Source organism: Chenopodium quinoa, unplaced genomic scaffold (assembly GCF_001683475.1).
Source record: "Chenopodium quinoa cultivar QQ74 unplaced genomic scaffold, ASM168347v1, whole genome shotgun sequence".
NCBI classification, from domain to species: domain Eukaryota; kingdom Viridiplantae; phylum Streptophyta; class Magnoliopsida; order Caryophyllales; family Amaranthaceae; genus Chenopodium; species Chenopodium quinoa.
Window position 1 is genome coordinate 1344406 of NW_018742738.1, and position 16248 is coordinate 1360653.

The following is a 16248-nucleotide window of genomic DNA, read 5'->3' on the forward strand; positions in this document are numbered from 1 at the left end:
TATGAACTGAGAAATTTGGTAATGTGTATGAGAAGGTTGAAACTGCTCAAAAAGCTCTAACTGACATTCAACAGCAGATTATTCATGATGTTAATAATGCTGATTTGCACTCTCAGGAGTTAGAAGCTATCCAAATTGTTAAATACTGGATTAATGTTCAGGAAAGTATTTACAAGCAAAAATCAAGAGTGGATTGGCTTCAACTTGGTGATAATAACAACAAGTATTTTTTTGCTGTTATGAAACAAAGACAAAGTAGGAATAGGGTTGATACCCTCTTTACTAGTGATGGCACTTTACTGAAGACCCCTACTGCTATTGAAGAGGAAATCACAGGGTTTTATAAAGATCTTCTTGGTTCTAGTGCTACTTCCTTCCCTGGAGTTGATCTTAGCACTCTGAGAAGAGGTGCTCAGCTTTTGAGAGATTCGCAGCAGTCCCTTATTGCTCCTATTTCCATTAAGGAAATTGATTTAGCTTTGAGAGATATTGATAGCTCTAAAGATCCTGGAATTGATGGGTTCAATTCCCACTTCTTCAAGAAATCTTGGGATATAGTGAAAAATAATGTTTATGCTGGGGTTTTGGAGTTTTTTAACACTGTTGTTATGCTGAGACAATGGAACTGCACCACTATAACCCTAGTTCCTAAAATCCAGAACCCTTCCCTGGTTAAAGACTTTAGGCAAATTGCTTGCTGCTCTGTTCCTCATAAACTTATTTATAAAATTATTACTTCAAGGCTTACAAATGTGATCTCTGAGGTGATTGATGGCTCTCAAGCTGGGTTCATCCCAGGAAAGCATATTGGTGACAATATCTTGTTATCCACTGAACTTATTAAAGGTTATGGGCATAAGTTCCTTTCTCCAAGATGCATGTTGAAAATTGACTTGAAAAAGGCTTATGACTCCCTTGAATGGAGCTTTCTGAAGACTGTTATGTCTGAGATTGGTTTTCCTAACCAATTTATTGCCTAGGTTATAGCTTGTTTGTCTTCTGTCTCCTTTTCTATCTTGATCAATGGTATTCCTTCCAAACCTTTTCCAGCAAAGAAGGGTCTTAGGCAAGGTGATCCAACGTCCCCCTTTTTTTTTTCCATTGGAATGGAGTACCTCTCTAGATGTCTCTCTGAGCTTCAGCTGAATCCTGATTTTAATTATCACCCTAGGTGTGAGAAAATGGGGTTGACCCATCTTATGTTTGCTGATGACTTGTTACTCCTCTCTAGAGCAGATGCTCAGTCTATTTCTTTGCTTTTCCAAGCTTTCTCTAAGTTTTCTGCAGCTTCTGGTTTATCAGCTAACTTAGAGAAAAGTGAGGTGTATTTTGGTGGTCTTACTGATTATGAGCAGGAGGAGCTGAGAGATTTGATTGGGATTTCCCCTAGTACTATTCCCTTTAAGTACTTAGGGGTTCCTCTTTCTTCTAAAAGGCTTACCATTGCTCAATGCAAACCTCTTGTTGATAAAGTTACTATTAGGATTAATGGGTGGTCTGCTAGACACCTTTCTTATGCTGGTAGGCTCCAGTTAGCTAAGAGTGTCTTGTTTGGCATTCAAACTTATTGAGTTTAGATCTTCATTCTCCCTAAAAAGATCCTAAGAGAAATGGAAGCAAGATTTAGAGCTTTTATTTGGACTGGGAAAGCTAACCCATCCAAGAAATCTCTTGTTGCTTGGTCTCAAGTTTGTCTCCCAAGAGTTAGTTGGGGGTGGAATTTTCTCTCTCTTCCTGAGTGGAATGTTGCTGCTATCTCCAGACTTCTTTGGGATCTCTCTCATAAAGCTGACAACTTATGGGTGAAATGGGTTCATATCTACTATTTCAAAGATAACCCTTGGTGGAATCAACCTGCTCCCAGGAAATGCTCTTGGGTGTTGAGTAGAATTCTGAAATGCAGAGATGTAATTGATAATATTGGTGGATGGGATACTGTTAAGCAAGGTGATGAATCAAGATAAAAAAAAATCTATGTGAAGATTATGACTCAAGCTCCCAAAGTTCCATGGAGAAGATTGTTTTGCAACAATCCTGCTACCCCTAAGAGCTTGTTCATTCTCTGGCTTGCTGTTAGGAATAGACTACTCACAAAAGATAGGCTGAGTCTATGGAATATGCATTGTGATCCTACCTGTTTTCTTTGTAATCTGCATCTTCAGTCTGTTCATCATCTATTTTTTGAATGCAGCTTTACTAAGGACATTTGAAGAAGGATATTGACTATCTTTGGTTACAATAGGCCCGTTTTAAGCTTTGATGCTGAAGTTATGTGGGTTGCTAAAATTTGCAGAAAGAGTAGAGCTAAAAACAGACTGTTGGGAATGTGTTTTGCTGAAGCTGTCTATCATATTTGGCTACAAAGAAACTCTCTGATCTTTACAGGAAGCTGCAAATCTAATGAAGCTGTATTTAGAGATGTCATATTTGTTGTTGCCTGTAGGTGTTCTGTTTCTGACAGGAACTTGCTGATTATGTAATTTAGTGTTTTGTGGTTTTTGTTCTGCTGGTGTTGAGGCTGGTTTTGTCAGTCTGTAGCAGTTGGTTACTTAGTCTGGTTTTGTGAGACTTTTTATATTGCCTCTTTTGTCTAGTCCTGTTGTTTCTACAGCTGAGTCTAGGTGGAGGTTGTTATCTTCTGCAGTCTTGCTTTGAGGTGTTTGTGGTTGCAGGTTTTGCCTGTTTCCGTCTGGTTCTCTTTGTGGCTGGCTTCATCTTTCAAAACCCTTCCTAGAAGGTGGCTGAAAGCTTTAGTTCAGTTTGTTCCTGTCTCTTTCTCTAGAACCCTTCCTAGAAGGTGGCTAAAGAAAGGGCTTGAACTGTTGGTGGTTGGTTGGCCTGTTTTCAGGTCTTGGGGTGTTAGGTGCTTGTTATAACTTAGATTGTGTAAATTGTAACTTTCTCTTTTGGTAATAAAATCTTATATTTACCAAAAAAAAACATCATCACAAGGTTCGGGGTGCCACAGTGCATAGTCTTCGACCATGGGTGCCAATTTGATTGCGACACGATTAAGGATTACCTGGAAGACATGGGCACCAAATACGCAAGCGCCTCAGTCTGCCACCCCCAGAGTAATGGCCAGGCAGAAGCAGCAAACAAGCTGATCCTAACGACCCTGCAGAGGAAGATGGAAGAATACAAGGGCCTGTGGGCGGACTTAGTCCCATAGGTCTTATGGGCGAATAAAACCACAGAAAAGGAGTCTAATGGTAAAAGCCCTTTAAACTTAGCATACAGGGCTGATGCAGTCGTCCCAGTGGAAGTGCAAATTCTTAGCCTGAGAATACAACATTATGAACAACAAGGAAATGAAAAGCACATATTGGAAGAGCTAGACATCCTGCCAGAAGTAAGGCTAAAAGCAGCTCTCAAGCTGGCAGCCCAAAAGAGAAGGATTTCCAAAGCTTTCAACAAAAGAGTCAAGCACAGAGAGCTTCTGCCCGCAGATTTAGTCCTCAGAAGGACAGCAGCTGTGGGAAGAGGAAATCAACATGGAAAACTGTCAGCAAACTGGGAAGGCCCTTTCATCATTCACGAGCAGGTAGGACCAGGTGCAATCCTCCTCACAGATCAAGAAGGTCAGGTCTTAAGAAACAGTTTCAATGCTGATGTGTTAAAGAAATATTTTGTTTAAGAAGCATGAATTTAAGAAGAAATAGGGATAGTTGTTTCAATTCTGCAAAAACTATATCTAGTTCATGTTATACCAATTAAGACATTTGAGCCATTTTTATTCAATGAAATACGAGCCTCTACGTGAGGAGTATGTTGCGTACACTTGTTTTAATATATCGTGCTTTAGCATCATATACTAACGTGCAGAAAAAAAAACTATAATAACATGCACAAGTGTTAGAAGCAAACATTACCCCAACGCAAAGTGGCAAATTAGCGCTCCCTCCCTGAGACCTCATCTCACCTGCTTAAAGTAAAACAGGGCACCACCTCGGGGACGCCTGAGGGGGAAGCTTAGCACGTTAAACAGAGTGCACAATGCATAAGCACTCAAAACAAATAGAACATGAAGAATAAAGTTCACTAAAGTTCCTGCCAAAGCACAGAAGAGGATAAAGTAGCAAAAAGCAATCAACAACCAAATTAAGAAGACAGGGAGGCCCAACCTACGAGGCTTCAGCAAATGCAATAAAAAAAGCTGCCATGCTAAAAGATCCAGATAATGCTATGGGGCACTTGGTTCTAGGCAAATGTGCAGGTAACGAAATACATAGCAGGCAAAACAGCAGAAGAAGATCGCAAAGCGCATACAATATAAGGCAGAACCCCTGCCCACCAGGGTAGAGTAAACATTCAGCTGGTTAGTTACAATATAGACAAAGCTGAGCCCTCGCCCACCAAGACAAGGAAACACTCAGCAAGTAAGGTTAAGAAAACACAAATTCAAGTTAAGCTGTACAGACCCATCAACGAAAAACAAAGTATTCTTAGAAGACACAAGGAAACATAATCTTTGGCGGCTATACACCCTAAAGATAGTAACAAAAACTACCTAGTTACAACAGATCTTGGTTAGGGAAACTCAGAGGAACCACTAGAGTAAGAAGGTGACAACCGCCATAACCTTTATTGATCATCAGCCAAGGACTCTACTCCAATAGCCGCAGCGACGTCAGGGCAGAGAGGAACTTCCAAGTTCAGCATAGCTTGGTTGGGAATCTTGCAGTCGGCAGCACGGGGGTGATCAGCAGGGAGATCAAACAAATCAGCCTCGCATGCAGCCTCAACCTTAGCCCAAGAAAGCGTTGAAATGAGCCTGCATCTCCTCACCTTCACCATACAAGCTGCTAACGCACCGGGCCGCAGCCACCCATCCACCATCATGGCGATCAACCAATAGCTTAGCAAAAACAGGGGATAGCGCAAAAGATTTGAGTGCCTTTTTCCTGGCAGCTTCCAGCTCAGCTATGTGTCCAGCTCGCAAATTTGTAATCTCTTCCTCAAGCGTCTGCACCCTGGCCTAAGAGGTCCCCAACTGCTCCTTGCAGCTCTTCAACTTGGTCTGAGTGAGCTGAAATTCTCCCAACTGGAGCTGCAGGGCGTCCGCCCTCTCCCTTAGAGGAGTCACCTCATTGGCCATAGCATCCCTCTCAGCCTGAGCCTGCTGGACCTCCAAATTCTTCTGAGAAAGAATAACGCTATGATTCTGATACTCCTTCTCCACTGACAGCAAGGCATTGGATAAATCTCCAACAAACCTGACAAGCTGCACAAAAGACAAAAAGGAAAGGAGTAAACCAAGGCAGAAATTAGCCAAAAGCAAAATAAAACAAGGCAGTAAAAAAAAAGAAAGAAAAGGCAGAAGCAGAAACTAACTTTCTGCAAGTCATGACAAGCCGTAGCAGCGGGAATACTAACTGAGTCGCGCGTAGAGTCAGTGGGCAGACGAACTCCTTAAGTCAAACGGTACCCCAAAGTACCACCCTTTTGAGGGTTGTCCACAAACAAAGACTCGTCAGCCCTCACATTCATCAAGGGCCGAAAGGGAGCATTCTAAGCTCCAGCAGGACAAAGTATAGGACGAAGATGGACATCAATGGGTACCTCAAAAAACTCAATAGCCCCAGTGATGAGTGACATTTATGTCACTCTTAGGGAGTAGTTTTAGCGTCATTTTTGTGTTTATTTTATCTTATTTTCCCTTTCTTTCTCTTGTTTTCTCTTTAATAAAGTTTCTTGTTTATTTGGTAGTTTTGGAGCGTTTTAGTTTATTTTCCTTATTCTATTAGCTTTAGTTTAATTTTCGTATTTTATTTTACTTTATTTGCTTGTATAGTTTTTGTTTTATTTTTATTAGTTTAGTTTTATGTCGCTTATTTTCTATTTTATTTTATTTATTTTATTTTAGTTGTCGTGGTTTTGTTTTATTTCGTCCTTTGTTTATTTTCATTTTATTTTATTTTATTCTTTGTCCCATTTCTCCCCCCATGTTTGGTTTTTGGTTGTAGGTGTGTTCGGGTTGACGCTCGATTTTCATGTTCAAATCAAGTTCGAAGTCCGAGGTTCGAGGCACAAATTTTGAGCCAAGCAAACTGTGCTGTGCTGCCTTTAGATGATGCCTCCTATTCTTCACCCCATCTCTTTCTTAACCTCCACCACACCAACCTTTCCCCTGATGCCTCCCTCAACCAACACCAACATCAACACAACCTGACCACACCACAGCAACGCCACCACACATCACAGCAGCTCCCTCGACCAGCCACACCCCTCACAGCTGCCGCAACCAATACACCACCCAACCACAGCCTGCAACCCCGCAACACCACCACACACAACAGCAGCTACCCCCTGCTCTCACCACCTCACACGACCACAACCAAACACCACACACAACCAGCCTGTAACCCCGCAAGCACCACAACACCCCTCATAGCTGCTGCCTCCCTCAATCACCTCTGTACCCACCACCAATCAGCAACAACAACCACCATCAACCATCAATTCCACTCACCCTCACAACACCAACACCACCAATCAGAACTCTCCTGCTGCCACCAATCAACCACCACTAACCCGCAATTAACCGCAATCACCACGCAACAGCCCCTGCTTCACCCCGCAAACCACCAGCCACAACAACAACAAAACAACCACCAATTAAGCAACAAATCGCCCACCAGCATCAATTACAGAAAAAATCAGAACAAATTGAAAATCAATCAAGTTCGAGCAAACCCATTGAGATGTTCGGCCGAACTTCGAGTCAGAGACTTTGGGGGTTTTGTTATTCGAAGAGGAGTGGTCGAACATACCCATGGTTCGACCGAACCAACCCCGTAGTTCGGCCGCACCAACCCATGGTTCGACCGAACCGCTTCATGAGCTATGCACATGGCTTTTAATGAGGATCGAACGGTGGTGTTTGCTTGATGCCGATTTTCAATGATGATGAGCGGTGGTGATTAAGATGATTGCTTGCTGATGGTTGATGATGATAGAGCAGCCATGAATTTGGAAGAAAAGGGGAATCAGGGTAGCTGATGTTTTGGGGGATTTTGGTTTTATTTTTCTTTTTCTTTTCTTTTTATTTCTTTTCCTTTTCCTTTTCTTATTTCTTTTCTCTTTTGTTTTCTTTTCTCTTTTATTTTCTTTTTATTTCCTTTTCTTTCTTTATTTTATTTCCTTCTTTTATTTTTCTATTTTTCCTAGTTTTATTAGCTTAGTATAAATACTCAATTTTGGGGTAATTAGAAGAAAATTCAATAACTATCTATTCTTCTCTCTAATTAGTTTTAGTTTAGGTTAGGTTAGGGTTAGTCTTCATTAGTAGAGAGAGAAAGTGAGGTTTTCTTCATTAATGAACTTGGATTTTGAAGAAGGAGCTTGTTCAATCCTTTGTAGACTTTCTTCTTCAATTAATGAGCAATTTCTTACTCTTTCTCTTTAACTTTGTTTTTGATTTTGTTTATTTGCTTTTATTTTTCTTCTTTGCTTATTAATCATGTTGATGCTAGATGACTACTCACAAATCATGTTGACTTAGTTGAGATTCATTACTATCGATTGTTATTTAATAGTACCTCCTAGTATATGGTTCTAATGTGGAAACATAGAGGCTATGTTAGGAGAAGCCAATTGACCCCGGAAGGCGGCTAGATTGGACCCTTTACTTCGATATTCATGCATGCTTAGTTTACCATTGCTTTGCTTCCGTGTTATTGCATGATCAAATGACATTTTCACCTACCCATTTCCCTTGGTGCCTTAATGTTTTATTTCTTGTTTTAGCATTTTTAGACTTTAGTTTATTTATCCCCTATTCCGGACTAGCTTAATTGTCGATAACATTTGGTGGTGTTTACCGTTCTCTGTGGTTCGACCCCTATGCTTGCCTTATACTCGTATTAGGTTTGTTTAGGTTGTATAAATTGTACTTGATCTAGGGATAGACAATTGACGACGCGTTTATTCCCTTGTCACCCAGTAGGGCGAAAAGTTCCTCAAGCAGAAATTGAGGTAGCAGACAGAGGATTCTCAAAAGCATCACTCAAAAATTGATGAACACAATGGTGTAGTTCACTGGAATTCTGATTGTTCACCCCCCTATCAGCATTCCCACCTTGAAGCCTAGTGTTGGAAGATGTAGATGCAAGAGGATCAGGACCAGGAGAGGTGCGAGCCTTTTTCGCTTCAGGCTCATCTCCAGCAGGGGGCAGGGGACATTGGATCATCCTCCAAGTCAATAACTGGACGATCCTTCTAGTGAGAACCCCTGCCCGAGAGAGCCCACCTCTTGAAGCGTTTCGAAGCCGCCCTCTCAGCCCGGAGGGACGCAATAGAAATCTGGGAAGCTCCATGATAGTCTCGTCAGGGAGCTGGAAGTCAGTAGCTGTAACAGAAGGAACAACAGTATCCTTTGCAGCAGTGACATCATCAACAATAGAAGGAAAGAGCAGAACATGCTTGGCAGAAGAAATGGGTTTCTCACCCACAACAGCGGTCTCAGCCCCCTCAAAGGGAAACTAGAGAACACTATCAGTAAAATCATCAGCAGTAGTTTTTTGGATCATCAGAAGCTTGATCGCGTTGTCTTTTGGCGGCAGAAGTCTAAGGTGCCACCCGGCCAGAAGCCTCAACAGATTGCTTCTCAGGAGAAGCATCAGGCGCCACTAACGCCTCAGATTCTGAAGCCGCCCTTTGAGGGGTAGGCGGAGTTTCACGCCTACTCCCAATAGTAGAGAATGAAGGCTCAGCTTCAGCGCGGCTGGACCCAACACGTTCAGCAGTAGCTGCAGTGCCAACAACAGCCCGCAGCTCAGCATGGGCCAGACGCACTTCACCCTTCAGAGAGCCCGCATACACCTCCAGCGTGTCAAAGAGCTGAGGGGGATTTTCAGGAGTAGCAGTCAAAGGGTCCTTCCAATTATCAGCCAGCCCAAACATATGTTTGTCCAACTTATCGTAGCCTGAAAGGGAGAAGGGCAGAAAAACCAAATAAGGCAAAGAGACAAAAAAAAAAGAAAGGACAGAAAGTTGAAAACTTACCAGACTCATGCGTACGACACAAACGCATAGCAGAGAGCTGCTAATTTCCCACAATATATATTGAGTTCGGCAGCCAAATCTTAGGGAACTTAGAGTCACCAGTCCCCGCTCCCTGTAGAGCCTCCAAAGCCTTTGTCTCACGGACAAGCTCAGCAGGGGAGACGGTAACTCCAGCCATGTTAGTGCGGATCTCTCTAAAGTTGCGCGGTGCAGCAAAATTAGAAGGCACCTTCATCCAGAAAAATTTGCCAGTCCAGTCCCTGAAATTGCCAAGTTTTGGGTAGGACAAGACCTTGCTCTCTTTAGGAGCAACATAATACCACCCTGACTCAATCCCAGAAGCAGTTCTCTTTAGGCTCATCAAAGACTTAAACTGATGCAGAGACTCGGGATACCTTCGAAACCTAAAAAACCACAGCGAACAGATCAAAGTATGAAGGGAAGTAGGATGCACTAGAGATATAAAGATATTGAAGGCACGTAGCAACTTCTCCAGGGTGGGGTCCAGAGGGAACCTCAAGCCCAAATCCAACTGTGAAGCGAACATAACAATATGACCAGCAGGAGGAGCTGATAGCTTCGCACCATCAGCAGGGTGAACCAACTCGTAACCCTCCCCAAAACCATAGAATTTATGGCCAACAACAGCCAGGTTCAGACTCTTAGCATTCTTACGCCAGCTAGAGTCCAGCGCACAATTTTTGGGCCCATAACATTTGTCATCTAGAAAAAACTCAACTATGCCCTCCTCTACGGGCTCCACAACGTAAGTGGACTGACAGTCATAAAAGGAGCGGTCACCAAGAGACTCAGTCATCCTGCCCGATTGAATAGCTGGAGAAGGAGACGGTGATGGAGTCTCAGTGCTGCCACCTCGCACTACATAATGGTAAAACCGATGCACGTCAGCCATGTTATCAAGCCAAGCAAAACTATTTAAAGGCTTAACGTGGGGAATGGGGCTAACAAGAGACACGTCAGGGGGATTAGCCTTGATGCGTCAACTAACATTTTATGGCGTATTGCGCGCATCCTGAAATAGGTGAGATGAGATAAAGGAATCCCATCCAGCATGAGCAGCCCCTCGCAATAAAGATCAAAGAAGTCAGGACGGGGTTCACGCCGGAAAGGGCGAAAAACGCTACCTTCAGCGGGATGACTACTGCCTGACCCAGACGCAGCAACAGGAGTCGCAGCAGTACCCATCCTACTTGCAGCGGGGGGAAAATTAGAAGGCATAACTGTTTGTACAGGAATATGAGAAGAAGAAGGAGAAACAGGGGAAGTGTGCGCAGGGCGCTCACTTGAAAGAGAGGATCGGGAAGGAGAATCCAATCCAGTGGCCGTTTGAGGCTCACTCATGTTGTGACTATCAGAAGCGTCAGACATTTTTAAATCTACAAAGAAACACAAGCCCACAAAGAGAAGAAAAAGCAATGGGGCACCGAAAAATCAAAAGATCAGTTTAGAAAACAAGAACAACGAAGGAATAAGGAGAAAAAATCAAGAATGCAGTTACAATAACAACAAGGAGAAGAAATTGAACAACGACAGTTGGGAAGAATCAAAAGACACAATCTTATGAAGGAAAAGCAAAAAGGAGCGAAATTGGGTAAATACAAACAACAAAAGGCACAAAGTAAGTACCTTTAGGAAAAAAAGTTGCAGAAGCAATAGAGTATAACAACAATGGCGAACACAAAAGCCCGAGCGAGACGAAAGTTCAAATCTGCAATTGAGAAGAACAAAGGGGAAACAAGTCAGTAAAAGACAAGAATTAAGCACGGAAAAACAAATAAAGTAGAAACTAAGGCAAAAACAAAGACGAGGAAGCAAGAACTTACCGCAACAATGGAGGAACGCGAGTGTTTGGAAGAGAAAGGACGAAGAGAGAAAATTTTGAAATGACAAGAGTAATGAAGAAGGGAAGATGAAAGGTAAAAGGAGTAAAGAAGATTAGTGAAAAAGGGGAACAGTGAAATTAATACGGAATAAATGGGCGGTTTGACGCAAGGCAAAACCAAATCGCCATGTCACTTCAGTAAAATCAAACTGACAGCCCGGATCGTCAACACGTGTCCCAATCATGTAAATACGGTTCCCGCCCTAAAAAAAAAAGAAAAACTTCAGCGGGAGTGATTGAAAATCCTCTCAGTAAGCTCATCATTTCTCAAACTTCAACGGGAGTGATCGAAAATCCTCTCTGCAAGCTTGTCATTTCTCAAACTTCAGCAGGAGTGATCGAAATTCCTCTTTGCAAGCTCGTCATTTCTCAATTTTCAGCGGGAGTGATCGAAATTCCTCTCTGCAAGCTCGTCATTTCTCAAACTTCAGCGGGAGTGATCGAAAATCCTCTCTACAAGCTCGTCATTTCTCAAACTTCAGCGGGAGTGATCGAAAATCCTCTCTACAAGCTCGTCATTTCTCAAACTTCAGCGGGAGTGATCGAAATTCCTCTCTGCATGCTTGTTCTCAAATTTCAGCGGGAGTGATCGAAATTCCTCTCTACATGCTTGTCATTTCTCAAATTTCAGCGGGAGCGATCAAAATTCCTCTCCGCGAGCTTGTCATTTCTTGGAAACAGAAGTTATCTTTGACATATAGATAGTGCGACAACACAACTACCAAAATTATAACCTAACCTCCCAAGTCTCTAGGCCGCATCAACAACCTAGACACTTGAGGGGCTAGGAGTGCACATGTTAATTCAGCCGGACGACCCGTTGAGCCACGGCCGATAAGGCAACACGCTCAGAACAGCTGGCATGAACAAACCTCACGCCATCTCGTGAGGGGCAAGTTGTAAGGGATAGCTCCTGCTGAGCTATTCCTTCCAGCTGGGCTCAGTTAAGAAGATGGTACCTGCATATAAAGAGTCGACATGAGTGAACTCAAACCACCTCTTGAGGGGCTAGTTGTATAAGATAGCTCCCGATGAACTATCGCCCAGCCCCCAGGGTGCGCACTCGCTGCCGAGAAAGCAATTAAGGAGGGCTCATGGGCACTAGCTGCCCATGAAGGAGATGGTACGCTTATAAATAGAGGGTAAAGTACAACAGAAAGAGGGGAGACACTGAACTTATTACATTCTCTATATCTCTCCAAGTACACTTTCTCTCTCTAAACACTCTCTAACTTAAGCTTCGGAGGGGTTCCTCGAGCCACCCCCAAGGGCAGTTTACGTGTGCTGACTTGTGTAGGTTGTTGACGGGACCCAGCTCACCCAGCAGATGCCTTGGATCCATACCTGGAATAGTTAGTACCAACAACAAACCACATAAATATAGCTCCAAAAACAACTAGAATCAACAACAAAGCACACAATCACTATACATTATGATAATAAGCAATTTTAATGAAAATGGTTGCATTATCATCAATACTAACACAAAATTACTCAACTAAATTCCATGAAAATAGCTTCAAAATCAATAATGTTAACAACAATGTTCCAAAATCACTAAATATCACACTAAAAACCAAAAAATCCTTAGCATAGAAAATCAAAATCACATGAAAGTCACTCAAGCTAAACCATGCTTAATAACTAAAAATTTTGCATAAACAAGTGAAAATAAGCAATAAAGTAGCAAAATTTAGAGTTATACCACTAAGATGCAAAGGGATGTTTTTTGGTAGTATGGGGGAAGCCTTAGCATCATGCTAGTGTGGGGGGGACTCCATTGTAGGTGGTAGAGCTTGCATGGTTCGGTTGGCTTTATCATGTTTTGATGTTGATTGATTCTTCTTGATTGTGATGATGATGTCTCTGGGTGATTTTGGTGAGCTTTTGCTAATGAATTTTCAAGTGTTTGTGTAGGTGATGGCTCTCCTAAGAAGGAAAATCCAAACTCCTGATAATCCAAATTTCCCTTAATCCAAATTTTTTTTTAGATAGTGTTTTATTTCTATTTCTTCCTTTTGTTTAAAGTTTTAGTTTCCTTTTTTTTATCGCTTGGTTTTCATGAGTTTTAATTTTCTTGCCAAACCTTTTTGCATACTCTTTTCATGAATAATCTTTCAAAACCTTACTTGAACCAAATTACACAACTTTCTTGCTCAATTTCAATATTATCAAACTCGAACCACACAAGCCAATGCTTCACTAACTACTACCCTAATCAAATTATTAAGCATGGTTTACACGGAAAAGACAAATTCCATAACACATCACACGTACTGTTACACAGCATTGTCCACCGTGGAATGGTATAGTACACCGTGTCGCGGTATGGGAAAATGCGGAAATTACACGGAAAAAGCACCGCGACACGATGTAAAGCACTATGTCACGACACCAGGCACCGTGTCACGGCAACATGTACCGTGACACGGTGGAATTTGAGGCAAAAAAGCTTTGAAAATAGCACTGTGAAACGATGTAAAGCACCGTGTCACGGCACCAGGCACCGTCAGACGGGCACACTCCCGTGACACGGTGCTTTTGCACCGTGCACGGTGATTCCAGTTTTTTACACGTTTTTAAAATAATCATAACTTTTGATTCGTAACTCGGAATAAGGTATATAATATATCATTGGAAACATTATCATCTACTTTCTAACCCAATAAAATTCAGTTAAATTTTTTTTTTAGATTTTAAGATATGGCCGTTTTAGTGGATGGGTATCGGTTTTAGGCCGAGTTTAGTGTTTTGCTCATATCTTTTTCGTTATAGCTCGGAGTTGGCTTATGATATATGGTTAGAAAGATTATTTCAAGGCCTATCCAAACAAATAATAATTGGATTAAAATTATATAGCCATAAAATCAGTTCAGCTCGGTTTTGTGATGTGGATATGAAAAGTAGAAAATATGTTATGGTTTAGGGAAATGAGCTAGAAATTGGATTGGTTTATGAAATATATATTGGATAGAACATGGATTTAAGCACTCCAAAGATTAAATAATCAACCCGACCAATAATGGCGGTGAAAGGTGTTCATCATTGGGTTTGGTTTTGGGGAGACATTTTTAGGTGCCTACACAAGCCCCCACTTTGACCGAGTTTGTAGAAACGTCAGTTTCGAAAACGATAGTCAAAGTATTCGATAGGGACGGAGAATGATTTAAGATGTTCTGCGATCCTAAATAACTCTTTATACGCCGATACCTACAGAAAAACGTTAGTTCCACATATAAAAGAGTAAAGGGATATAATGCTTATCTAACACCAGCTTATCGGTGACAAATGAGTTTGGTAGCTTCCTATGCTTGAAGGAATCCACCGGATGACGTTTGTTGAAATACTTTCCATGCCTGAGGAAAGCCGACTGATGAGTTTGGTAGCTTTCTAAGCCTGAAGAAACCTACCGGATGATACTTTCCATGCTTTAGGAAAGTCGACATATGAATTTGGTGTTTTTCTATGCTTGAAGAAACCCACCTATAATACTTTCCATGCTTGAGGAAAGCTAACAAAGGAATTTGGCGGTTTTCTATGCTTGAAGAAACCTACTGGATAATACTTTCTATGCTTGAGGAAAGTCGACAGATTATGAGATTGCAAGTCTATGTGTATCGAGAACCTTACGCCGTGAAATGATAGTGGTTTGATTGTCCCCAAACATGGGCTGTAGTTGGTTCGCTTGTCCTCGAACGTGGGCTGTAAATGGTTTGCTTTTCCTCGAACGTGGGCTTTAGACGGTCTGCTTGTCCCCGGACGTGGGTTGTAAATGGTCCGCTTGTCCCCGGACGTTGGATGTAGATGGTTTGCTTGTCTCCGCACGTGGGCCGTAAATGGTCCGCTTGTCCCTGGACTTGGGATGTAAATGGTCCGTTTGTCCCTGAACGTGGGCTATAATTGAGACTTGCAAAATAAAATTTTCCAAGGGACTCGTATAGACTATTGGTTGACTTGACCAAATGACTTGACCAAGTTTTTCATGACACGACATGACATGACATGAGTATGACTTGTGATTGTGTGTGTATAGTTTGAATATGTGTGCACAAACACAAGCAATCGAAAATGAAAAAGCAAAAAAATTCCGTCATTTTTGTCGTGAGATGAGTGGAGGGTACCGACTCTCTCCCGAGAAAGACGTGAAAAAAAGTTTTATTTTTTAAATTCCCTCGATGAGAAAATTTTAAAAACATTTTTTAATTTCCCCAAAAGAAAAGTTATGAGAAAGGGAAAAAGTTTTGAACTTCTTCGTTGAGCAAGACGAAATGAATCGCATGGATTAAATTGCTTGTCTTGAAAATAATTTATGCATGATGCATGTTCTTAGGCCAGGAGGCTAAGGACAATTATATCATGTGACACGATAGATGAATGAACTTAGGTCATGGTGCTAAGAATCATATATGGTGTAAAGAAACGATCTTGAACGTCACTTAGGTCTTGAAGCTAAGCACGAGATGAAGTGATTATTGCATAATGAACGTTGCTTAGGTCAAGGTGCTAAGAATGATATGCTTTGTATGATTACAAATCATTGATATATAAAGGTTGCTCAACACATTATACGATCCATGAAACAATGAACATTGCTCAGGTCAAGAAGCTAAGCAAGTATACAATGAAACAATGAAACTATGAATGGCTAATCAAGGAAAGTAACAATCAAACTCAATCAATTAAAACAATTCTCAAATTGATGGTTCATGTCATTAAGAATTGCAATGCAATCTAGATTAATCTTATAGGTTGATCACTCCTAATATAATTAATCACATGAAAAACTATGTCAACCATTTAATTGCAACAATTCAATCAATCAATGATCATCAACTAGCACAAATTATGAATCAAGCATGCTTCCCCTTCTCCCTAGCAACTAATCTATTCACTAATCATGGTGTAACTCAAGAACAAATGACTAGAAATTGCATTGATCATCATTCTAAATCAAAATCAAGAGAAAATAATATCAACTACAATATCAAATTCAAATCCAAGGAAATCAAAAAACCAAACATGAATCTAAGACAAACAGGTAAAGAGATGAACTAAAAGAAGTGATTTTTACTAATATTAATGATTGATAATGAAGAAATCCAAGCACAAATGAACTAATGTTGAAATACAAATCCAAATCCAAGAACTTCTTTCTAACTTCTCTCTCTAAAACAAAGCTAATGAAAATTATCTAAAAGTTAGTTTTAAAAAAGGAATTACAAGTGTATTAATCGGCAAAGAAAGAAAACAGGATCCCCGCGTACTCTCTAAGAAATCCCGCGCCCACAGGGAAATGGGTACAGAACCCATAACAAACTCCGCGGGCTGTCTGGGAAACA